Source organism: Anthonomus grandis, chromosome 6, assembly GCF_022605725.1.
Source record: "Anthonomus grandis grandis chromosome 6, icAntGran1.3, whole genome shotgun sequence".
NCBI lineage: Eukaryota > Metazoa > Arthropoda > Insecta > Coleoptera > Curculionidae > Anthonomus > Anthonomus grandis.
The window spans coordinates 23,265,670-23,293,335 of record NC_065551.1 but is presented as its reverse complement, the minus strand read 5'-3'; the positions used below and the strand labels follow the sequence as shown (position 1 = coordinate 23,293,335).

The following is a 27,666-nucleotide window of genomic DNA, read 5'->3' as shown; positions in this document are numbered from 1 at the left end:
ATAAAACGTCAAATACAAGAATTCAAAACTAAATTTTATCATAAATTTAAAAAAAATAAACTTTAAAAAATGTGAATAAACATTTAGAAAAAACACTAATAATACAAACTTTAATTCATTTAAAGATCTAATTAGTATAATACTTACATGTAAAAAAAATTCTGATTATACTAAAAGAGTTAGAATTAGGCAAAATATTAAATTAATTAAAATTATTAAAGAAAAAATAATTTATATGAAAAAGTTAGAGATACACTCAACGAAATAATAACAAATAAATTTAAATAATTAAAAATAAAATTAATAACAAAATCAAGATATTAAAAAAACAGACATTTTAGAAATAAATGGAAAAAAGGTAATAACATAATAAAAAGTTTAATAAATAACTTTTTTAAAGATGGAAATGGTACGTAGTACATGTATAAGTAAGCTAAATGTTGATAATTTAATTATAGTAACAAAAGAATATATTGTAAATAGTTGAAACAAGCACTTTATAATGGTAGGAAAAAACATAATTTACACTAAAAGAAAATGTGAACCATATTTGTAATCAAATTAATTAGGTTGCTTAATTATTTACTTTTAAAATATTGATATAAAATATATGAACGAAAATTGAAAGAAGTACTAGCACAGACATTTTATTTTACTATATTTTTACCTTTGTTTCATTTATTAGTATAAGAATATTTAAAAGGTTTAAAAAATACCATAAGTAAGTTATATATAAACTATATCAAATTGCAGTAGGCAACATATTTCTAGACATTCAAACAATTAACGAAATAAAAAAATATATAAATAAACAAGAGTTATTTAAAGATACCCTAGCAATTAATAAAAGTCTATATATTGTTTAATAATTGAAGAGATTAGAAGAAATGTCCTTTGGAAATATAAAAGAGAAATTAAGAGAAATTTGTGAAAATACATATCCAGAGAGAGAAAACTTTCAAATTCATGATGTTAGGTTTATCTGCTGCAATAAAAATGTAAATACCTTAATTATTCTCATACTTTTCGTATTATTACTAGTGTAAGTCTATTTTTATATTTGAGCTGCTATTTACGTTTATTTTATTATTCCACCTATAGTGCTCAGTTTTTAGAAGTTCATCTTATTTGTGATCTCCATTTGGGCCTCAACATCGGTTATTTAACAACTTTTGTAATAAGTCCTGGAAGTTTAAATTTTGTAGAAAAATATTTAAAGATTATTTAAGGAATATTAAGAAGTTCTAAGAAATATTGTTTATCTCAAAAAGAAGTTCGACACCTCAGCCATGTAATATTGGAAAAAAGTAAAAGCAATAAAAAGTTAGCTCTCTCGCCTTTTGTATATATAAAAAGATTTTTTTAGTAATAGAGTAAGAAATTTCGCTAACCTTGCAAACCCTCCATATAGGTATATCGAGCATAAAATTATTTTTAGTTGGTCAACATACTGTAAAGAACTAAGGCAATATCAGCTGACTTGTCTAATCTTATGCTGGGTTTAATCGGCGTGATAAGGATCGACGAGTTTGCCATATCAGCGGATGCCCTCTGGTTTTCAGCATCACCTGATATTTGTTGATACAAACACCATTTATCAGTTTAGAGATCCAATAAAACATAGAAAAGGCGAACATTACCAATTGCTAATGCTTTATTCGCACGATCTTGTATTAAAACATATCAAGATTGTCTTTAAAAGGATATTTGCTTGTCATCGTATTGACCTTACCAGTCCTGAAGAGTGGGACGCAGCTAGTATCATCCAGAATCAGTGTGATAACCTCGTGACATTTCAAAGTCGGAATGAAAATATATTTCTGTAAAATCTCCAGAACTGAAAGTTTTCTGGTATCAATGGTAGTCGATGGTTGTCAAGATGAATTATTAAAAACAGTTTGATAGAGCGTAGATAGAAAAGAAAATACATATCTGACAGTCTTTTCACAAAAACGAATTCCAGAAGTTTTTAAAGCTATATTTTAGTCCTATTTTATAGTTTAAGTTTTTTTAAAGTTCTAGATACTTTTTTACTTTTGATTAATAATTCTATCTATAGTGCTCAGTTTTTAGAAGTTCATCTTGCTTGAGACCCCATTTGATCCTCAATTTGGGTTATTTTATGTTAAATCCTGGTAATTTAAATTTTCCAGAGTTTACTTGCTTGTTTTGACTGTCTTTATTTTCTTAAATTTATTGATCTCCATCGGCAAAAAACAATGTAAAAAATTGTAAGCACTTCCAAGTTGCTCCAAAACGAAATTTATTGATCCAATGTAAACAGGTAAACGAGAGCAAGTCAGGTAAAAGTGTTGACATTGTCAATAAAAAGAATGTGTGTTTCTGATATAAAAGAGTATTTCTGGAGTATGTTTCTGTACTACTGTACAATATAATTTATCAGTACTCCTAATAAGGACTGCTAAAGTGATTTCCATAACGCTAAATAATATATATTTACACCATCGATAAGTCACATAAATCCAATTGCTCTAAAACTAAGAACTGTTATTTTAATATATAATGAAAATAAGTAAAATAATGATCTTGTTTTACTTAAGACATAGATGGACCATTGAGGAGAACACAGCCACAGTTTCTGACGAAACCCAAAAAGATTGTTGTTGTTGACTTCTTAATTTTCCATAATGCTGCCAGGAACTCTACGACACATTAAATGCCACATCAGCATCGTCATATTAATATTCTTATAATAGCGATAGTAAAATCGCCTAATTGTCTGTCTAGTTGCTATTTTCAAATTAAACTGTATTTTATTTTTTTCATCTAAGTAATATTAGTGCCAGTTAGTGTTAAATTCTTGCCTGACCTTCCGCTATCCACTAATGGTTTAGGAAGTAACATAAAAAAGATTTATGTTCAAATAATGTAGGATTTATTAAAAATAAATGTAATTGCATTTTAATCTGTTAATCTTAGTAAATATTATATAAGTGCCTAATTTCAATTGGTTATTTTATTTTATGATAGAACAGCCTGTCTTTAGTTCGTGGATTAATAAACTTATTATTATTATTATTCCTAATATATATAAAATCAGAAAGTTCCCATTATTACTTATTATTAGGTTATAAAATATAATGGAGTATCCGAGAATAACTCAAAAAAGGCTCAAAAATATCTTGAAATCGAGTGGGATTTCCATAAAAGCCAACATTAACGACACGGCGAAAAAGGTCTGCCGTTTTACGAGGTAATAAAAAGCAATATCCAAAACACTTTTTTTTAAATAGGAGGGTTTTTTAAAATACTAAAATAAATATATTCCGGTAGGGTAGCAAACCACTGATGGTGAAGTACGTGTTTGGAATCAACGAGCATGGCGAATTTTTGATTAGAGTGTCGGCTGATTGTAAATCGTAATATGTTTGAGCTTTAGCTCCTTTTTTGTTAAAAAAAGCTATCTATTGTCTACTGAAGAAAACAAAAGCATCTCGGATCCTAACTTTTTACCTTTGGTAAATATGAATATAGTTATAGCGATTTTAGCATTTAATATCCATTAATAATGTATAATTTGTAAATAATATATTATTTAAGGCTGTTTTATTAATTTCCAATTTAATTTAACTAAATTTATTTTAACTTGCCTTATAGTAATTTATTATGCCTTTCATAAATAAATATCGGTAGTAAATAAATAAATATTGACAAGATTTGCGAATTATTTTTACCATTTTACAATTCAAGAAAACTATGTATTCTTACCCCCTCCTAATTCTGTAAAGGGTATTTTAAAACTCAATTTAATCTTTTTATTCAAACTGATAAAATAGTCATAACTAAAGTTCGGTTATTCTTTTAATTGCTAAATATACTTATTGTATTTGTATTTTTTTCGGTTATTTACTTTATTGCCTTTGCATGTTCATCATATTTTAAAATAATACATCTCATGCTCATTCTTTATATTGTCTATTTAGGTTTGCTATTTTATAATACCTCTAGCAGTAGTGAACTACTCAAAGTCATTTCTTAAAAGAGCTCCCATCATCGTCATTATAAATTCTATCCTAAAAAATTATAATTATACCAAGAAGAGGCTGATCTAATCGTACAATAAATAAAATTTCATTTCATCGATCTCATAAAATAGACAAATATGATTCTTGTTTATCTAGATATACGTAAATATAGGAGAATTTAAAAATATAATTTGCTATATTATAACATTTTCTTTTACTTTCTCAGCCATTGCTTGTTCACCTTTGCACATAGGCCTCTCCAGCTCTCTTCCATGTCATTCTATCCTGTGCTATCTGTAAGCAGTATCTAGATGCCCTTACTATTGCCATTTAAGTTTAGCTGTTTTGACCACTACACTTGTCCCAACATCGGTCTTTCTATGGCTCTCTTTTATCTATTTATTAAGTTCGGAAAAATCCCATTACCTGTTACAAAATATCAAATTATAAGTTTGATTTAAAACTAAATTACAATCTAAGAAAAGAAAATAATAAAAGATAAAAGAAATATTAACGAGAAAACAAAAAATTGAAAGTGGTCACCTGGTACATAAGCATTACAAATACAACTAATTAAATTAAACTTTATAATCGATTTAAAAACATAATGAATACATCAATATTAATAATATTTATTAGGGTGAAATGCCTATCAATAGGGTTATTTACACTGGTATCTTGGCCATCGGTACCGTAAATTAAAACTAATTAAATTTTAAAGAATAGGCCAAAATGCCATTTCTCAAGTTTACAAAGATAGGCCTTACTAACGCACAGTGGACCAATCAGGTTGCTCTCACAGAAAAATACAGGCAATTTCTTAGAACAAACCCACATATCTTTGAGATTCTTAAAATCTAATACATTTCTTTGTGCCAAGATTCAGCTGTTTTTTTTCATACATCAATGACACAATCTGTCAAGATCTTGTTGCAGGAGTTCCTGGTCTAATGGACTCATTATAGATCTCCAATAGCAGCATTCTCTAAATAACAAGTAACATCATGTAAAAATAAAATAAAAAGAGAGGTGAACAGTGTCTTTGGGGTGCACCTATCTTGACGTATATAATATTAGAAAAGAAATCACCAATTTTACCGCTGCTAATGAAAATCCAGTTTCACCATACCGATAAGAGTAAATTTGTTTTGACAAAAGCCATGTTTCCATACTCAGATATTAAATAGATGCATAACCAGCAAAGCTGTTGGCCAACTAGAAAATCAAACAGCTTAGGAGCGGCTGACTGAATACAGACACTGTGATAACTTTTAATGTTATCTTCAGCTCCACTCTTGAAAATTGGAACCACAGAGCTAACCTTCCAGGCATCAGAAATAACTGAAATTTCCCACGATTTATAAAAGAGAATATACAAGTGCAAAGTAATTGTGCAAACACATTGCTTTAAAAAATAGTTAGGTAGATCATTGGGACCTAGAGCTTTAAGGAAAGTTAAACTATCTTTTTTTTTGTAATCTTTAAACCAATTGTATTACTACCAATATATTATTGTCGGCAACTATCTTACTTGACCATGGCAAATCTTGTTAATTATTATAGACTCTAAAAAAAATCTAAATTAGCAATGTCCTGATGAGCGGGAAAGCGAAACTGTTAAAAACCAAAACAGTGATTGGAAACAAAGAACCAACAAAATTGTCTCTCAAAAATAGTTCAAAAGATGGCTTTTTTGATTATTACTGGGCTTGTTTCAAAAACAAATAAGGAATATATTGTCGATTTGCTTAAATTGTCTGATCTAAGATATAGTGACAAAATAAAGGAGAAATAATATGCCTCATTTAAATTGGGCGTACCTTTTGAAGATCGTCCCAAATATTTGTGTGCTGATACATAGCCTGATGGGGTATCAGTGAACCATTTCTCTCTGAATCAATAGAGCCAAGGGAAGGTACAAGCGAAATCCCAGTTGCCAGACAAATGATCTTAAAGGTGCTTCATATTGATACTAGATCTCTCAGAAACAAGCTTCTTTTCTTTGAAGCATTTCTAGTTGATAAGGATTATAATATACTGTGTCTGACTGAACACTGGCTGACTGCTCTGGAAGTAAAAACATTAATCATTGGTGGTTACATTCTCATAGAGTTTTCAGCTAGACAAGAGTTTACTGGAGGTAGTACAACTATTTTCCTAAAAAAGTCATTGTTTAGTTTTTAAAAAAGTAAATGTCCCAAATTTAGAAAAATCAGAACGCCCTTGGGAAATTGAGATGATTTTAAATAATCTAAAAGAAGGTTCGAGTTAATTATAGGGAGTAACTTTAATATCTCCTTTGGTCAAGGGGATAGTGACAGCCAGGGCCTAAAGAATATTATGGTAAGTTATAACCTTAAACCTAGAATCGATGAACCAATAAGGAATAATTACTACTTGGATAATGTTTTTGTTGATCTTGAAGCTGATGTTGTGGACTTGGAAGTCCTTGAAACTAATTTATCTGACTGTAAAGTTCAAACTATTACGATAAACTTAAGTGTATCTTTCTGTAACAGCACAATAAGTAAAAGGGTTTTTATGCTTATAACCAAGGTAAGTTCACCAATGCTATTGAAAATAGCCTAAATTTCATCTTCATTAATAACATTATTATTAATATTAAGTATACTACTACCTTTAATTTCTGAGCATCGTTCAAAATACTTGTTGTCATACTTTTTTTAAAAAACAATATTGTGAACATTCAGACCAGGGCTCTGATATTTCATGGTTTAATGATAATCTGCATCAAATGAGAGACCATTTGCATTTTCTTGGAGAGGACAAAAGGCAATACAATATTCTTGCATATGATCTACAATAAAAAAAAATTAAAAAATCTATCAAAGCGCTATTTGTAAAGAAAAGAGAGATGCAAATGACAGATAATCAAGTATTCTCAAAACTCTCCTAAAACAATGTGGAAAATCACCAACAAACATGGCTCTTCCAAAAACAGGTAGTTCACTGAATGTAATATTTCAGCTGAAGACTTTAATGTATTCCTCACAAATATAGCAATTTAATAAAAAATATTCGCCTTTCAAACATCAATCTTTTTCAAACACTTTCTCCATTTAACTTAAGACATCGCAATATCTCAAAAACTAAACATGTAACTGATTTAGCGTTAAAAAATAAGTAACTTTTGTCTGACATTTTTTTTACATGCGACCTCTTCTTTTCAAGATATTAATTCTTGATTCTTTTACGAATTTTTTCCTTGACAATGACATTAGAAACAGAAATAGCTTTAGTTCAGCAATTCTTCAATATTGTTGTGACAAGGCATTGTTGATCAATGATCAATGCAAGTTGCTATGATGCAAAAATTTTCTATAGTGGACAGATCTCACGTTTTTATCCCAGGTATTTCAGGCAATTGTAAACAAATACTGATGAATAAAGTAAATGAGAGATTATGTTGGTTCACAGTATTTGTTCAGTTATCAAGTATTTGACTATTGTTGAGTGCCTATGGAATGCCTAACAAAAAATGGAGAGGTTAAAATGGTCCTGATCTATGGTGAATCTGAACGAAATATTAATAGAGCCATTGAACTGTATACCATGCGACATCCTCAACGGCGACTTCCAACGCCAGCATCATTTTATCGTGTAGTGAACCACTTCATAGAAGATGGAAGTGTGAGAACGATAAATCGATATACGAAAGAGAAGCATTACCAGTCAAAATAATGAAATTGCCGTCTTAGCTGCAGTTGCCCATAATCCTGAAGTCAGCTTACGATCAATTTCTTCTGCTTCTGGAATCTCCAAAACAAGTGTCCTGAGAATTTTAAAACGCCACAAGTTTCATCCGTATCACTTGTCGCTACATCAAAAGCTTCACGTGAATGATTTCCAAAATCGAGTCTTGTTTTGTGAATGGGCCCAAAATCAGTTGCATGAAAATAACAATTTCTTTCTGTGCGTCTTATTTACCGATGAAGCTTCATTTACAAACTATGGTGTAGTTAGTTAATGGTCATAACATGCATTATTGGGCAGTTGAAAATCCCAGGTGGTTTCGATCGATAGAACATCAGCGGCCATGATTTATAAATGTCTGGTGTGGCAACATCAATGATAAAGTCATAGGACCTTATTTTATTGATGGTATCCTTACAGGCCAAAAATACAGTAATTTTTTGCTGGAGATTCAACCAGTATTTTTGGAAGATGTGTGTTTTGAAGTGAGACTAAATATTATGTGGTACCAGCATGATGGTTGTCCTGCATATTATTTACGCGTTGCGCGCCAAGTGTTGGATCGTGACTTCAATGGACGTTGGATCCAACCACCAACTCTCTGACCACCAACGACTCCCGAAAATATGAAACTGCAAATCACGAAGGTTTGCGGGCAGATAACTCCACAGATGCTGCACTCTGTTCATCGATCGTTTAGAAAGCGAGTCGAAAAATGTATAGAAGTGGAAAGTCAACACTTTAAACATTTATTAATATAACTTTATGACTTTTTTTTTCAATTTCTTTTATTTGAACTTTGTACGTCTTATTTTCAAGTTTTCGATTCTGTTGATAATAAAATTCTATCATAAGAGACTTTCACTTCTTTTGATAGATCATCAGATACTATCTACAAGGGCAAATCTCAATGTCAAGGACAAAATTCGTAAAAGAATTAAGAATTAATATCTTGAAAAGGAGAGGTTGCATGTAAAAAAGTGTCAGATGAAAGTTACTTATTTTTTAACGGTAAATCAGATACTATTAAAAAAAATAGAGGTTTCTATGCAAAAAAGTGAGGTTTCCATAAATGAAGAAACGTCATTTTATGGCCCCCTGGAAACCTTTCAAACTTCACATGAAACATTTTTTGGATACATGTTTAGTTTTCGAGTCTGCGAAGTTAAATGGACCACTCTATATATTAAAGTTAGGAATGTTTATACAAAAAATGTGAAGATAAATAATATAAAAAAAAATGTCAACATAAAATTGCTGAAATCTGTTAAAAACATCATCGTAATTCCTCTTACAAAATTGATAAAAAGTTGCATCAATGAAAGAATATTTCCATCCTCTCTTAAAGGAGTTATAGTTATCCCAGTTCATAAAAAGAGAGATCCAGAGGGACCGGAGAACTACAGACCAATATCTATACTAACATTAACATTTTAAGTCATTGAAAAGTGTTTAGCAAATTAGCTCATCACATTTTTTTGAAATTGAAAATCTGTTTTCTGAGTGCCAAATTGGCTTAAGAAGGGGAAGTAACGCAGTTATGGTAATACTGGATTTACTCTCTGGTATCCTGGATGTTTATGGTAGCCTTGAATAGAGCTCAATCCTTTCATGCGACTTAATCGAAGCATTTGGCTGCATGTAGCTTTGTATAGCAAAGAGCTTTGTATTGAACTTTTGGCATCTTATTTAAGGAACCGAGTCCAGTGCGTCAGAGTGGGTGGTGTATTGGTTGTTGATAACTAGTATATTAAATATTTAACAACCCACACGAGTTTCCCAATGATCGGTGCTCGGTTCACTGTTATTTCTAATTTGTATCAATAATCTACCTTTAGTAAGCCCAGGGAGTAAATATACTCTGTTTGCTGACACAACAATTTTGATTCATAAGAGCTCATTGGATTTAACTTTAGTGAAATCTCAACTGTTTAATACAGAAAAGGCAAACATAATGGTGTTTGGCTTGCGAGAAGTCGGAGGCTCAAATAAAAGCACTTAACTTAAATTACTTCTGTAGAATCAGCACATAGATGGTCTACTCGCAAGAAATATTTACTTATTGCGCAACTTGAGAACTTGCATTTCAGTGCCCTTCGCGTAGCCTATCTTGCAGAAATCCATTCTCATATTGACATACTCCTCAAGCAATTTGCATCTTTGGTTTACAAAGTAGAGCTATGCGTTACATGGTAGGGCTAAGCCGTAGGCAAAACTGTAGAAAGGCAACCAGATATACTGGAATTTTCCAGGCATTGACACACATCAAGATGTGCATTTCTACCTTACAAGGCACAGCTGGAATGCTATACTATCTTACAACAGAATAAATAAATGCCAACCAGCAACTAGGTACTAAGTGGTTAAATTCTGTAACAAACTTCCAGCCCAAATAAATTATTAAAAATTAAAATTGAAACTGGGATCTGTTGAGTGCTCATTCATTTTATTTTTTTGATAAATTTTGAAACCCTGAGCGTTTTTCTAGCTTAAAATAAAGGTTCTTTTACTAAATCTAACCTCTTACAGCTTTAACCCTAAGCAACAATTAATTGTATTGTATGTAAAAAAGTTGTTGTAACCTCTGATATAGTTTAAGAAACATATATCCAAAAACTTTTTACAGTCTGCAGGCAAATCTGATAAATTTTGATATGTTTGCAATGAGCTCTTTTTTTCTGCAGAGTTATGTTTCTCAAATCTTAAGAGAACCACTTGAGAAAAGCAGATATTTTTTAGAGTTTTCAGCAGATCTTTCTGTTATAGTCATGTTTTTTAATCTGTAAATTGTCAGTGGTAAGATATAGCTATCAAACATCTGTCTCGTCAAGTTTATTGGTATATTTTTCGTTTAAGTAAATATCTTATCTTTCCAAATGCAGCTCATATTAGCGCAATTCTTTTTTTATTTTCTGTTGAGTGATTTTTCTTTCCTATATTCTGATCATATATCTTAGATATATCTGCTATTTTAATACTGCCCTTTAATAAGCACTTTAATTTTGTTAATTCTCATTAGTTTCTTTGTAGTACATCATCAGCAAAATAGATGTAGTTTATAACTAACTTTAGTCGACTATTTCCAAAGCCAAAGTAAACAATTTGGGAAAAGTAGTATTTTCTTTTCTTACTCCTCTCTGTATTTTGATTTTATCTGTAATTAAAACTTCATCGTCTTCAACATATACTTTCTTAATAATAAACGTGTATCGAGAGTTTATTCTGGCATTATTCATTGCTGTTATCAAGGCCTATTTCTCAACTGTGTCAGACGCCTTCTTCGACAAAGGCCAAATCGAGCGAGATATTATATTATATTATATTATAACAATAATATAACTGTCCTTAATAATCCAAAAATACATTCAGTATTTGCAAAGTTGCCATTTTAAAAACATATATACCCGGCACGTCTATAAATAATACATGAACACTGTAACCAGCAGAATTTACATTTTCTTTTGATATATGTGGCCTGCTTATGCATGTGCCTAAGAACCGTTTTTAAATGAGACGTAAAATTAAATTTGGTGGAATGATGCCGTGGTGTCATTTTCTCGAGGGGTATTAACATAATTTCAAATTTGCTTCTCAAAAAATGTAATGCGCTCCCTGATACCTAACCTTCTTATTTATTGCCTCAAAGAAGCTCGTTATGGCAAGGGAGGGTACATAACATGTAAGATGGGTTATTTAAAAAAATTAGATCAAAACAAATTTTAATGGATTTGTTTCGGGTTTCTTTAGGTTTATGTTAATAAACTAGAAACTTAATTGCAAATGCAGGTTATTTTTTTGTTGAAAATCTTAAACAAAAATTTGTATTTGTATAGTTTGTATGATAATCTTACATTTTCTGGAACGTGGATTTATATGGCCATTAAATTTTTCGATAACCCTCGAGCCCGTAATACCGTTTCGCAGGCGGAATATTAAATTTAGCTAAAAAGTGCCATTTAAAAGATTTATTTGGTAAAACCCTATTAAAAATTTTGCTCGCGTGGCAATTTTATAATGGCCCAAAGGATCATCTTCACCGAACAACCTTTTTATAGAAAAGCTGCAATATTGGAAATAAATGCTTGTTATATCGCTTAGGCCTTACAGATTTATTTATGTAATATATTTTAATGTGGCTGGGCATAGAACTACTGAGATAAATTGGCTTTATTACTAAACACATACGCATTTTACCCACATAGTCGTCTAAGATAGAAGAAAAAATGATCAACGTATAGGATTGTTTTTATGTGACCTCGTCCTACCTTGAATCCGTACACACCTAAGTTCATTTGATGTTATTGCAACGTAGAATCAGTCACGGCAATAAAAAAAATAAGGAAATCTACTAGGATGTAAAAAATTGATTTAAAGAGAAAACAATGAGAATTATGTGGGTATGTATACCATGGGCTTGTCAAACATCTCATATTTGAACATAGGATCGATGTTTTTGTGAAGATTCTTTACCTTGGGACTTGACAAGTGTAAACAGGACATTTAGCTAAAATAATTATTGTTCGTATTACTAGGTTAAGATTTTGGCTTGCAAATGAATCAAAGATATTCTTCTTCGGGCATTAATTAATATTATGTTAAAATTCTGTAACCATTTTCAGATAAAGTAATGATATAGTAACCAAAACCCAGTTTTAAGTAGAACGCACGCTTTTTTTGTATAATTTTAGCAGTTTTTCTTCAACAGACATTTGTTTTTTTTTTTAATTTTAAATAAAGAAAATCAAATAGTAAAATAAAAATAGTAGCATAGAGTAATAAATAAAAATTTTTTTTGGATAGCTTTAACAAAAAAATAACTTTATAATATTTACTTTAAATAAATAATAATAAATACAGAAATAAGAAAAAATATGCGTAAAACAATAAATATAATAAGATAAATGCATAAAAATAAATAAAGTTATTATTTGAAAAATTTAACAAAGAATTTTATATTATCACAAAGAATTAAAAGTGTTTGTTCACATAAGGGTTTTACAATTTTTTTTTTACTATCATAGTACCTAATTGTCAAAAGGACTTTTTTATTTAAAAATTGTCATATCTAAAAAGCTACGAGACTTTTTCCAAATTTAAGGTAGCAAAAATGTTTCAATTATCTTGAAAAAAGATTAATAAAAAAAATACTAAAGAGAAATAATCAGCCGCTTTTATAAAAAACATTTAAAAATATTTGTACTTCTGACAAAAAATTACTAAAATATAATTTTTTGTCAATAAAAAATAAAACACAGAAGCCTCTTTTTGTGTTCGTATTGATCTTTCGCTAATTTATAATGTCATGCCTCACTATGCAAATTTTTTTGTTAAGATAAAAGGAAATACAGTTACAAGAATAATAATATAGCAATTTAAAAAAAATTAGTCTTTGAAATAAGAAAAAATTACAAAATATATAAACATTATTTTATTAAGAGCTATTTAGTTTTTTACAATGTAAAAACATATCATTCTTAACTAATAACTATTAATTATATATTGATATTTTAATTTAAATTGAATATTTCCTAATAGCGACATTATCAAAAATCTGTATTTTTTAATAAGGATTAACGATTAAAATCCAATTCGAGAATAAGTATTAATAGAAATTTAACAAAAAAGAAATAATAATAATTTAAGAAAAGACTGGAACAAAACCTGGATTTACTTTTCTGGAAATATTAATATAGTTTAAAATTGAGGTAAATTTAAAATGTGAAACAAAATACAACAACATTAGCCTTAATTTTGCCGACAATTCCGCTTGTACTGAGTCATCTTTTATGAGAAAAGGGAATAGAATTTGTATTTTTAGTACAATTGAAAGATTTTACTTAATATTGCCACTTTTATTTTAACTAAATTGTTTATAAATAATAAAATTACTTAAATTGAACTGTACTTGGTATTTTATATTAAAATTATATACTCAACAAACCTCAACTAAAATTCATAAATGGGATGAATATAACAAATTTTAAATTTGGAAAATTTTACTCTCTAAGTCTTATTGGCAGTAACGTACGAACAACACAATTCTTGCATCAAACAGAGAAAAAAACTATTTTATTTAAATTACCCTCATAAAATCTTATGGCATCATTCTGAATGATTGTGGTCATAAAACGAGCCGCCATTTCTGTCATTGAAAAATATGATCAATGTATAATAAATATACGGTTTCCTTTTACAGTTCAATTTCCAATACGTACTCATATTAAAGTAATGTTTACTCAAACACATAAAACGCCGTATAGCGTATATTTTATATGTTTGACGTAGTTGATTTTATTATTCAGCGAGATATATTTGATATGTGTAGAGACACGTTAACTTTTGCCACATTTATTATTAAGTGATGTTTTAAAAATGCACCGAGATTGGACATATATGTTTCTGATTTAAGTAAAAAATTATGGAACGGAACAAATGGTTATTTGCCAAACATATATTTTTATACAAATACCCAACTACTCAATAAATAGAGCAGTTGGGTATTTGCATAGAAATACAGTGTAATTTATTTTGCAAATATTTTTTGCAATTATGTTTTAAAATTATTAAATTTTTTCTACAAATTGGAATTACTCATAAACATTTTTATGTACTGAGAGCAGGTTTTTCTACTTATCTAAATAATTAAAGCTGCATTTTTGTATGTTGATATAATTTGTTGGGAAATATCCCAACAAAACCCTTTTCTGTTATTAAGATGTATTTTTTGTTCATAATTTTAAGTACCATCATCCCAATCCAACCCAATCGAAGCCACTTTCTGAGTAAGCAAGGGACATAATTTGGATATAGACCTAGTGAATCTACCATTTAGATTTCTGATTCTTACTATTTTCGAACTTTTCATCTGAACCTGACACTACTCTAGGTAAAGACCGTTGCAAATGAGCTGAGTTAACTTCCTTTAAGAGATTTATGCTATTAATCTTCAGATTCGGTGACGATGTTTTTAATAAGATATTTAATCGACTCGATATATGCAATATGCGCTACATCAGGCTCAGGATATACTGTGAGACTCCTTTCAATTAAAAACTTACCTGGATTAAAGTATGGAAGATCTAATGGATGACTAAAAAGGGGACAAAAGGATCTAGAGTATTGTATCTTAAGTATAGCCCTTACTCGGATTAAAGCTTTACTTAAGGCTTCAATTCGAGTAAGTGCTATACTTATCTCTATAAAAGTAAACTGAGCATTGCCGATGATACAAACTATGTGATATTGAGTTTTTTTAACTGTAGATTTTTATATTCTGCCCCAATGTGAACTGCAAGGTAGAACAAATTTCCATTGGATTTGTAGAATCGACAAAAATTCTACAACTGCATCAGAGTTATCCTTTGATTTGAAAAACTGAGTAACTTGTTTGAGTTGATTTTTAACCTCTAGAATATTGATTGCATTACCGCTAAAAAATATTGACTGTAATCATACAAGCAAAAATTGCGATATGACTTAATATACTAAGCCTTTCTTATTTTTGAAGCCTTAATAGTAAAGGGACTTCCAAAGTCAATATAGTAGGTATTGAAAGGATGAGAAATTGCAACCTTATCCCTAGGCAAATGTGCCATGACTTTTTGGCTAACTTGAGCCCAAATCTGCAACAAACTAAACAATTCTGTATTATACGTTTGACATCGTGCAAAGCGTCAAGAAGCTAGAAACGGAATTGCGAATTTTATAGGATATTTGGAGCATCAGCATAACTTAATTGGATGTGCTCGTGAAATAAAAATATGTTAGCTACATAATCGTTTTAAAGGTAACAGGATATGATGCTTTTGTCTATAAGAATTGTTAGAATTTTCTAGACGTTAAGTTGTGCACTAAATTTAATAAAAATGCGACCGAAGCTTTGACGTGATACCACTGCCAATCTTGTGAGAGGTCTTCAATCTTTAATACACGATTAGAAACAAAAACTCTTCATTTAGAAGGATATGGTTTAATGCAATATAAGGATATTTGTGAATCTATCCAAAGCTATCAATAGTAAGTTTATTACTAAATATTGAATTAATCCTATTTGTAAGTGAGCCAGCTTTATTCCAGCCTCGGAAGTGTTACTGTTTTAACTAAAGCAATTCGAGACTTTGATAATAACTAAGACTAATCATCATGAAATAAACAATAAGAAGCAGAGTATTAGTTATATTGACTAAATTTATTATAAATTTGTAATTATTAATAACTTCAATTGCGTTTTAATAGAACGTTATTTCTCAGTTTTACAGAAAAATATATTTTAACATCGTAGATAGTGAACTAATTAAAGTAAATATTCATTTATATTTAACTTTACTATTTTTTTAATCATAGTTAATATTTCAATTAAAAGTATTATTTAAAGCGTAGATTTATTTGTATTTTATATTTGTTGGTCTGTAGAAAAAATTTCATAGGTTCAGGTTAATTTTAGTTTTATGCTTAAGATTTGAAATTTAAGCTATGCCAATCTAGGGTTAAGTGAAATAACACTTACTACTAGAGATACTAATTTATTTATTTAAATATGTATTACTATAAAATAGGGTACAATCGATAAATAAATTAAATAATGGTCAAGTTGACAAAAATATTTTTAACAAAACTTTATCAAAATATTTTATATTCCATTTATTGACATCAACATTAGTGAAATATTAAAACTGGAATAATTTGCTGCAGAAATAGTTTGAGACTATTCACTTAAGATACTACTACAAAGATAACAAATATAGAGGATACATTATTTTTCTAAAAACAATATATAAAAGTAAGTAAAACACTATAAGTAGCTAATCCAACTGCATATTAATTTACCTTACAGATAATCAGAAGTTTAAAATAGTTTATGAAAATATTATCTTTATGTTTTTTTAAACAAAACTAAATTTGCAATACAATCGGAAGGAAAAAATGTAATTGTGTAAAAATGTTTATTTTTATCATCTACCTATTGATATTTTGTTGCTTTTTAAAAGTATATTAGGAATTAGAATATTTAGAATAATTTATAAAAAGCCTTAAAAAAATCAAAAACACTTTTTTTAAGTAAAAAAAAATATACTGCAACCCATCATTCCTTTCTACCCTGTGACTCCATTACGAAAAAACCGTATAAACCGTCAGAGAAGCAGCCCTTGCGAAAACTGAATTCAATTACTCGGAAAAATGCGAAGATAAATAAGGATTCTTGTCTAGTTACGAAGGTGAATGGTAATAAGACTGCTCGGTAATGATCCTAGAAATACCGATCAAATGTCGAACACACCCAATCTCTTTTCCATTTTGTTTGCTGTTCTATTTTGCTTTGCCCTTTCTTTGTTTTTACGGAGATGAACGCCGAGCTCTTGTCACGATTATACTATTGGAAATACAAAAAGGAACATTTTAGTTTGCTCAGAACGTCTTAAAAAGAACTTTTTATTATTTTGCAGTGTCATTCAAGATTGAAAACTAGTTTGAATAAAATCGAAACATGACATTTGATGCTGATTATCTTCGAAGCATTTCTATCCAATCCAAAAACAATATATTAAATCTTTTATAGAAGTGGAGTCAACTATGTCTTATTTATATATTTTGTTCCAATGGGCTAATAGGATTCTTCTTTGCTAATTTTTTGACGTCTTGTTTAACCAAATTTTTGATATGAAATATATATTATCAATAACAAAGGTAATATTTTTTTATTACACATAAACAGTCAAAGTCCGTGACAGCGTGTCTTCGCATTTCTCGGTAAAATGTAAAACTTACTTGGCTGTGACAAGAAAATTGAAAGGCCCAGGCACGTATATAGTAAGATATCTACTTATACATAAAACATGACGACAACTTGAATGATTTTAACCTATGTAGGTATAGCTTCTCGTATTTTTCTGCGTTATGCTTCTTCCATATACAAATCTCGTAATGTCTCAGAGTTAAATGGTCTGTAAAATGAAATTTCGTGAAATGATTCCGCATTATTTTGCGACGTGAAGGCTACGCTTTTAGGGGACCTCATAACCATTTCCAATAACATTATATTTTGTTGTTTATAAGCATAAAATTCAGTGTTTTAGAATTTTATTCTATTTTATTTGCATATATATTCTTACTAAATTTATATGGTGTTAAATAATAAATGAGTAATTTTTAATTAGGACTTTCATAGAAGACACTGGTTTAACTGATGAGAACAAACAACTATTACGAGATTTTTTAAATTTTCTATCTAAAATAAGAAGGAAATTTATGGAATAATAAAAAAAATTAAATAAAAACTTGATTGACTAGCGTAAAATAATAACAAAAGTAAATCTAGAATCATAAAATACGTGAATTACTTAACTGTCAAAAACAAAAAACAAAGGATCATACAGGTTGGGAAATTAAAGATTAGGCATTCTCCAAAATAATGACAGCTTTCTTTTGTTGATGAGATATTTTCTATTTTTACTTTTTGTATAATATTCATAATAATATTAATTATTCATAAGAATATTAATAATGATATAAAAACATACCTCATTTTGCTGTGTGCATGTTTTACTATTGAATTTTCAAGCGCTATTGTTTTTTGTCAATTTATTATGGTTGTTTATACTTCTTCAAATTACAACATGATTTAATAGAAGTAATTTAGCAGTATAATGGAAGGTTTGTTTTCAATAATATTTGAAAATACACCAATTCCTTACTAAAAAACAATTTTATATTTGATTTCGAATTATGAGAGATCCTTTTGTTTTAAAGATAAATGCCCATCCAGGAGCAAGAACGTTGAAAAAAATGATTTTTAGTGCCCTAGTATTTAAATCTACACTACTCAAGTAGAAGTTTTGGAAAGGAACTGCGTTTAAACTATTACCTGTATTTGAAAAAAACTACTTTCAGATAAATTTTTATAATTTTAAGAACTATTTTCAGATAAATCTTCTTTTTCATTACTTGAACACAATCTTTTCAGCGTACGATGTTGATCTCGGAAAAATAAGCAACCTCAAAAATTAAATGTCTTGACTGGTATTTTTGGCGGTCTTATATATATCTTATAGAGTTATTACACCTAGTACTTTAATCACCAAAAATACCTTAAGTTGCAATTCAAATCTTTCTTAATTAAGACCTGAGATCGGTCTATTTAGGTTAAGGTAAAATAATAGAGAAAAAGTTTTCTCAGGCATTTTATTAGTGAAACTGGCGATATTAAATAGCCTCCTGATTTGCCAGATTTGTATCCAATGACTTTTACTTTTTGGGTTACCTTTAGACTATTTATATACACGAATTTATTGAGAGATATTGGTTTTGAAAGAAACTTAGTAAATGTGTCAATTCGATTTCACCAGAAACTTTTTTGGTAGTAAGAAATGAAGCGCTTTTAAAATACGTTTACTGATTATTTAGGCAAATAAGAGAATCTAAGTACTTTAATTAAAAAATGTTTTTTTGTTAATTTTTCTACTTCTCATGATCGATTCCCCTATTTTTATAGTTACTAAAGGTTAGTACGTCGCGTAAAATTAAAAAAATTATTTAATAATAGAAATTTAACCATTTTAATTAGAATATAAAAGTTGCAACTGCCTGGACTTGTACAACAATAAAATCACTCAATTGCTTAAAATTCAAATCCCAATGAGAACTGCCTGACTTTCAAATTAAAGTATTTTATTAATTAAATTAATTTCTTTTGAACTTAAATAAATAAGCCAACCTGAAGAGATAAAAGACTAGACCCATAAAATATTATAATTACTTAGTGGTACAATATACATATAAAAAAATCATAAAATAAAATATACTAAATAAGTCACTACAGTTAACTACTAAATATTAATGCGTCGAAATAAACAAAATGGAAGAATATTAAACAATGCTCGTTATGATAAAATCACTTAAAAACTTTTTTCATGAACTAAAAATGAATGCAAACAATTCAGCAATTACCTAAATAATTTAATTTAACAAAACAAATGTATTAGGAATAAATTATTAATTAAATCAAGATTAGACATATATACAAAGGGATAATAAAATCATAAACAATTATTAAGAATTGATTAATAACTAGAAATGTTTCTGATATCAGTAGAAGCTTAACCATAAAACCAATTTAATCAAGACCCTTTATAACAGTAGAAAATTCATTGCTGTTTTCATTCATCTTGTAAAGGCATTCAATGCTGTAATTCATAAATTTCTATTACAAATATTAAACTACTATAAAATCCTAAATTAAATGTATTATTAAGTCTATAAGGAGCACTACTAGTACTAATTATATTTGTTGTTTATTAAATTTTATTAACAAAACTGGTAATATAAAGGAAGAAATTTAAATATGCAAATTTTCTATGCTATTCTCAGTAAATTGCATCATCTCAATCCCAAATTCTTTATGATACTTTAGTCTAAAAATAAACTAAAATTAGTGCAAGTCTACACAGACATTTATACACATGAATTTAAAATTTTGCATTGCCCTCAATTTCCGAATGTTTTTTATCAGCAAAAATAAATTACAGAAACTTATTTAGTTATTAGTTTTACTTAAGAAAATAATTATTTGTAAAAAATTAATTTTAATTTTTTTTAGTATGGGGTTGTTTTTTAATACAACTTAACAAATCGATAATTTTCTTTTTAACAAATGCACTGAAAATCTTTTTAATACCGTGTATTTCTACCTCTAACGTTTATGCAAGCTTAGAAGCGCCTACCCATACTGTCTATGAGATTGAAAATATGCTGTTGAGAAGTGTTGTTGTACCGTTGTTCTCAAATAGCATAAACAAGCTCTTATATCTTTTAAACATGTTCTATGGGATTTATGTCTGACGATAATGCGTGACAGTCCAAACCATTGATGCCTTCCGACTACAGATACTCCATAAAAGCATAATTGTTATTCCTAAAAACAAATGCCTCGTCTAGAATCTCCTTTATCTTCTCCCTTTTATTTTGACGAAACGTATTTTTGTTACTTCAGAAAAAAACACCAATCTAAAAAAATTTGCAGGTAAAGCCTGTAGTAAATGAACTTTGTGCTCTGGTAGTAGTTGGGATACTCTTAATATTTCGCGATATATCAAACCTTTTGCTAGTATCTCGTTTCTGCAATATAGAGACGAATACTAGCAAATACTCGAACTTCTAAAGCATCACGCATATCTCTTTCAAGTGCTGGTATTGCCATAATTGGGTTTCTACGAATAACTAAGGAAATATAATGATTCTGTTGTTAATTATTTGTACGCGTTCCACCACTCTCCCTACCATAAAGAAAATTATTCTGGAGATAATTCCAAGTGCGAGACACATTTTTTTGCCAAACCCCAACTCTATTTGCTACGAACCTTTCAGAGTGTAAAATAAAGCCACTATTTTTGCATGATAAATCTCACTTATGAATTGTAGAGGCATCTTCCAGAGTAAACTCGTAAAATGTAATTGTCTTGACCTTAATAATTAAACCAAAAATGTTAATGTTAATGAAAACACATGTTAACATTTTTGTCAGGCAACAAATATGCGACGAATACAAAAGATAAATATTGATAAGCAAGCCTGCAAAAATTGAGGACGCTAAAGAATTTGTTCGTATAAAAACAAAGTCATGCAGATTTTTTTGAACCAATGTGTCTAATAATTTTATCAAAATATATATTAAAGTTTATAATTTTAAAAGTATATAAAAACCTAAATGGATGCCTAGTACGGGACTTAGTGAAGTTTCTATTTGCCCTAATGTAATGGGTCGAAATTTAATTTCTTAGATGCCCGAAGGGGGCAGGAACTGCCTTTAAAACTGTAAAGGGTGCGCCGATAAATCCCATTTCGTCTCTTTTCTGGCTTCTAGTATTTCTTTAACGAGATAAATTTCGGGTTTAGAATAGATTGTTTTAGGGGGTAATCTTCTTTGAGCTAGATAAAGCGATGAAACCACAAATATATATTGACACTAACTCTCCCTTTAAGTTCGGGAAACGCAATTTTATTTATTGGTGGGTTGGTCGTATTTATTTTCGTATTTGGACTGACCGACTATCGGAAGAAGCCGATAAGAAATGATGCGTTAAGTAATAAGGAAAGTGAATTTTGCTAAAGAAGATTAGACTGTTAAAGAGATACGCGGGGTATTATATTTACAATTGATTTAATGCAATTGAATATTTATTAAAGAGATATATAAAAACACTTATAAAAATTTTAATAAAGGTAGAATATGGATATTAATTCTTAATAACAATTTATTTTTCTGGATTGCTTTTTTCATGTTATATTAATTAGGAACGTTACTTTTTTGAAAAAAATTAATGCCTGCTAAATGATTAATAGTACATTTAATATTCAGCGGTCATTACAAATTAGGCAAAATATGGCATAAAAATAAATATACATTCTTGATATTATACTTTATTCTACAATGTACCATTATTGCAACATAAAACATCACATTTGAATATAATTCTTAAAGGGTTTTTCAATAGACACAGGTCGAAATCGGTAGCCTGTAGTTGAGTAACAATTATTTACCATTACATTAAAATAGTAGTCGCGATCTAAATTAAATATAATATTAATAAGACAAAATTAACAAAAAATACAAAAATCATTTCTAATATTTTTCGACATATTAAACTATTTCTCCCATATAACTTAAGTGAGAAATACTAGCAAAAATTTAAAAAATTGAAAAACTCGATATTTTCTACATTTCTCGATATAATGACTGATTTAATACTCAACTATCACTAGTAATTACATTGAAATAGTACTTTCCATCTAAAATTAAATTCATATTTAGGATTTCAATGCATTTACTAAAATACAGAATAAAGGTGAAACTCAAAAACTAAATAATTAAAACGTAAATTTACTAAGAACTGAAAAATTTAAAAAAACATATCTAAAAAATATTATTTTGTATTAATTCTCACCCTAAATCAACAATTTAATCAATATCTTAAAAAATGTTGTTCACTTCTTATTTTATTTACTATTTAATTTTTTCAAATTCTCTTTCAATAATAATATTTCTTTCATTCCATATCCTGACAAATACAATACTCATTAGTAATTTAATTCTAAAATTCTGACCATGAACTGTATCACCAAGTTAACCCATAAACGTACCACGCCTATGCACGAGTTTAAAAACGTGTCTAGTTCAGAACTGCTCGTAACCATAGTTGGTACCGACATGACATTATACCATCTTTGCCTTATTCTATAATCGCTCACGTAAACTATCCCGTCTATTTGCAAACAATATCTTTTGCGATAAAATGAACTTTGCCGTGATTATTTATAGTTGAGCAATAATATTAGGTTGAGAAGAAAAATAATTGCAGTGTAATTGTGTTTTAAACGATTTTACCTTTTAAGGTTACATTTTGATGTGCTATAGTGTGTAGTAGTTTATTGTATAATTTATAATTGCCCTACCTCTAAAAAGTCAGTTCTTACTAAAAGAAGTTTTTAGTAAAGGTAGTGGTTAAAAGCAAAAGTATTGCAAATAAATAAAAAAACTACTCCAGAAATATTAATTAACAAGTAGAAGCATTTTAAATAATATGGCTGTCGTTTATCTATCTTTTAAAATAATAATATTTTTCTAAATAATTATCCACCATAAAAAATGTATGAAAATAAAAGGCAACGTGCCAATTTTTTGATTAATTTTTAAATAATTTAAACATGGATAACAACACGCTTACAGTTTTCCAGGAAATTGCGACTAAAACTTTCAGGAATTCACAAAATTCTAGTAAAGCTATTTTGAAATCAGCAGCAGTAATATTTTTGCTGTCGATTAAAATGTGCCTCTATTTTTTCAGGGAATTAATATTAGAGGCTGTTGCAGAGTATAATAACGGTATCCACGTTATAACGTAAAATTGAAGAAAAAAATGCTGACACGGATTCTAAGATCAAAAATAATATAAATAAAGCTTTTGATTAGTTGCAATAAAAAAATAATAACAAATTTACTTAATTTTTTATAATTCATATAGAGTTGAAATTAATTTGATTTTAACAGATCTGATAATCCCAAATATGCGGAACACGTATATTCTATAATTTTTAATTAAGTAGAAATAAGTGTTATCTTTATTGTGATTATTAAAACGTCAATATCTTTAGAACTAATGAAACATGCTTGCTAGTAAAATGTTAACTTTTTTTTATAAAGTAATGCCATCAATATAGCTATGAACGTAACAGTAATTTTTTTTTTCTATTAAAAAACAATTCGTTATTAAAAACAAAATGTTTTTGTTTTTCTAATTAAATAAATTCACGTCGCCATTTAAACAAAAAAAGGTTATACTTTTATTTTTTTAAGCTATGTGGCAACAATTCCCTCTTCAAATATTACCATTGGGTACAGAAATACGCAAAACATTCAAAAACGTTGTTGATTTTCTATTTATTTTAAATATAATAAAAAGAAAAACACTATCATAAAAAATCGCGTCAAAATAACCTTAGTCTGTGGTAAGCTGAATTATGTAGAAAAAAATAACATATTTTTACTAATCAGATCAGAATTAAGCAATGAAAAAATGAGGAAAATAAATAGTAAAGAAAAATTAATAAAAGAATATTGCTTAAAAATAAAAAAATATCAACATTATATCTGAATTACCATAGTTTTTGGTAACTATTAACCAAGTTTTTTTTTAGGCGGAAGGCGAAATGGTCTGTATGTTTCCCAGATTTCAGTTTATTGGGTTTTCAAAGGTTTTTGTTGTTTTGTTATTAAAATATTGTAAAAGTTATGTTAAAAATTACGTCTAGATCGATAATTCACGGATTTCTGAATAAAAAGCTTAAAAAACTAAAATATTTCGAAAAAACTACATGATTTCTCTTAACGCATTTCATACGAATCTATAAAAATGAACCTCGTATTTATTTATAATAACGAGATACAATAAATATTAAGAAAAAAATCTGACTGAGGCATTATATTTCAAAGGCAAAACAAAAATATATCAAATTTCAATTCTAATCAAACTGTCAAAATTCAGAACATGACAAATATATAAATAATATTTACGGTCTAATTATTAGTAGCAGTAATCATTTTCGATCGAAATCCGCCTGCAGCTTTCCAAGTAATTACAATCAGGAGCTGCCAAGAATGAACAGAATTCCGGTTTAAGCCGAAGGGAGGAATATTAATAATTTGATTTTGATTTGAATTGTTTGCAAAAGTTTGGCTGGCAGTTTGTGCACCTGCTTGCTTATTCATAGGTTTGATTTTAACAACTCAGTTATTACTCGTACATGTGTCTATGGGGTTCGCCTCGTAAAAGTTTGATTACCCCTGAAGCATACGGCATAGTTATAATAATAAGTATGTACTACTCCATACGTATACTACTCCTACGTATATGGGAAAATGTGAAACTTATTTTACTAATAAATACAAAAGCCAGAATTTGCGATTTCCAGTGCGGCGTAGCTACTATGGCATCAGTTAGTTGGCGAGAACGGGCATTAAGTTAAAATATTTTCCAGCTATTACACTTACAAATGTACATAGGAGCAAAATGTCAAGGAAAACAATTTTCGTATTATTTCCTTCTCTCATAGTGTCCCGTTTTAGAGCATTTTGTTAAATGGCTCATAAAGCCGGCTTGCGCGACAATGACTCCTTTTGTTTGTTATGGTAGAAAATAACAACTATATGATATCATCGTGCCTTTTGTTTTTGATATATATATATATATATGGGGCTTATGTCTCTATTATTCTGTTATTTACCCGATGGTTTAATTTGAATTATTACGGCTTTACTGTGAACTTTGGAGGATTCCTATGGTAATCTAAATTAAGCTACAACAGCTTATACGTACAAAAGTCGTCATCTTTACAAACTAATAAAAAAACAAAGAAATTTATATTATGTCCATAAACATGGTAAATGATGTGACTCTAAGGGTTCTGCAATTTTTCAAGGTGGTAATTTAATTACGCGAATATGTAATTAAATCATCATATTAAATTGTTGCATTAAAAATGCAAGATTTGAATTACGCGCCATGTTAAATAGTCATAATATCACATATGTATGACTTAACAGGTCGAAATTTGACACTAGCTAGAATTACTCTTACAGAAGTGGCTGGAAGCTTGTAGTGTACACCACTACTCTCAGAAAATTAATATGCTTAAAAAAATCGAGACTGTTCCAAAGTTCTTGCAGCAAGAAATAGTGTTGTAAGTAAAATATTAGGAGAGAAGTGTCTTTTAGTTAAAAATTTTGAATTGGGATCCGGTAAAGTTAAAGGGACGTCTAAAAACCGATTTTTTTTTGAAAATTTTTACATAGAATGTTGAGTTTAAACATTTTATTGATAAAAAAGTGAGGATGAAGTAAAAAAATGCAAAATTTTAAAAATTATAAAGGATTTTCTACTTACGTATAATTCACAAGAGTTGGGATTGCAAAAATGGATTGGAACCTTGGGTTGGCGCTAAATAGTGGGTTAGGTAGTCATTTGAGCCCTACTTAGGGAATGGGATAATGGTTAGAAAATAGGAATTATAGAGCCTATAATTCCTATGCCTTATTCCTATTCCTAATGCCTATAATTGTTTTGACCATAAGTTAATATATATTAAACCTCATCGTTATTATTTACCTATTAATAATTAAATATCTTAAATTATGTTTTTTTTTTAAAATAATACTTATTATATATTAAATTACATAAAATAATTTAAATAAATAATACCTATTTTTTTAACAGCTGTTCATGTAATGCAAAATCTAACTATATTATGCCTTTATTATCTAAAATTGAGTCCACAACCAATCCATCTAATTAAAAAGTGTTCCAGACAAAACCAAAAAATACTACTGGGGACATAGTGAAGCCACTGCCATTTGTGTCAATAAGGTTATATTATTTTTCTTGTGTGTAAATTACAAAATATGTAGTTAAAGGGGTATAAAGCGATAAAAAATGCGATAAATTTACAATAATAGCCCCCAAAAAGTTCCAAAATTGCCCCAATATATATATTTTTTAATTATAGCAAAATCAAGAGCTTAAAAGCCTTGTGCAAGCCGGCAATAATTACGTATTTAATGTATGCAGAAAAACCTTCATAATTTCCAAAGCTTTGTATTTTTTTTAATCATTCTCACTTTTTTATCAATATTTTGACCACACTCTATATAAAAATTAAAAAAAAAAGTTTTTAGACGTCCCTTTAACTTTACCGGACCCTTGAATTGTATCCTGAAGTTTCAAATGTGCATACTAAAAAATTTAAGAAGAGAAGCAAAAAACAAAAAGTATTACAAAAATTGGCTAACTGTTATAATACTCCTATAGCCGAAATTCAAGGAAGCTACAAATGTGAAAAAGCAAGTTAACCGAGAGTGGAGAAAAATTAAAAAAAAGTGGATAAGGAAGTAATATAGTAGAAGAGTACTTTGGATAAGCTAAAACAAGATTGCATAAGTGATATTTTCATAGTCGACATAATAAATAGTTGTTTTGGAAACAGCCACTTCTCTCTTGCATGATAGAGCACTATTGGAATTCCATTTGCTAAAGTTTTTGATTCTAATGATTTCTCTGACATGCGTATCATAAGTATTTTTCATAGCGTTTAAACAGCGTCTAAAATTAAAAAAAAAATTGGCAAAAATTTAGGAATATTTTTTGTATAACAAACTATTAACTAATACTTAGTGTGGATTTAAGGGTAGACTTAGTACAGCTATAGCTCTTCCTAAAATAACCAATGCTATTTTCGAAAGCACAGATCAGGGCAACGTTATAGTACTTGCATTGCTTGATTACTTAGAAGCATTTAAGATGATAAACCATTGTCTTTTAGTATCGAAACGTAAATATTTTGGGTTTTTGAAAAAGTCAGCTTTTTCGATTGGGTCATATTAGTCTGAGATATATCAAAAGATTTGCTATAAAGATAAATTTTC

General features: G+C 28.8%; 1 long non-coding RNA gene across 1 annotated transcript in view; it reads right to left on the bottom strand.

Moving 5' to 3' along the window:
- Nucleotides 1–3,955: 3,955 nt before the first annotated feature.
- Nucleotides 3,956–27,666, bottom strand: part of LOC126737712 (uncharacterized) — a 47,510-nt gene continuing 23,799 nt past the window's right edge. The window contains exons 3-4 of the long non-coding RNA XR_007661086.1: nt 6,625–6,804; nt 3,956–4,412 (exon numbers count right to left, since the gene is read on the bottom strand). This is a non-coding gene — a long non-coding RNA (uncharacterized LOC126737712). The remainder of the gene's footprint in view (nt 4,413–6,624; nt 6,805–27,666) is intronic.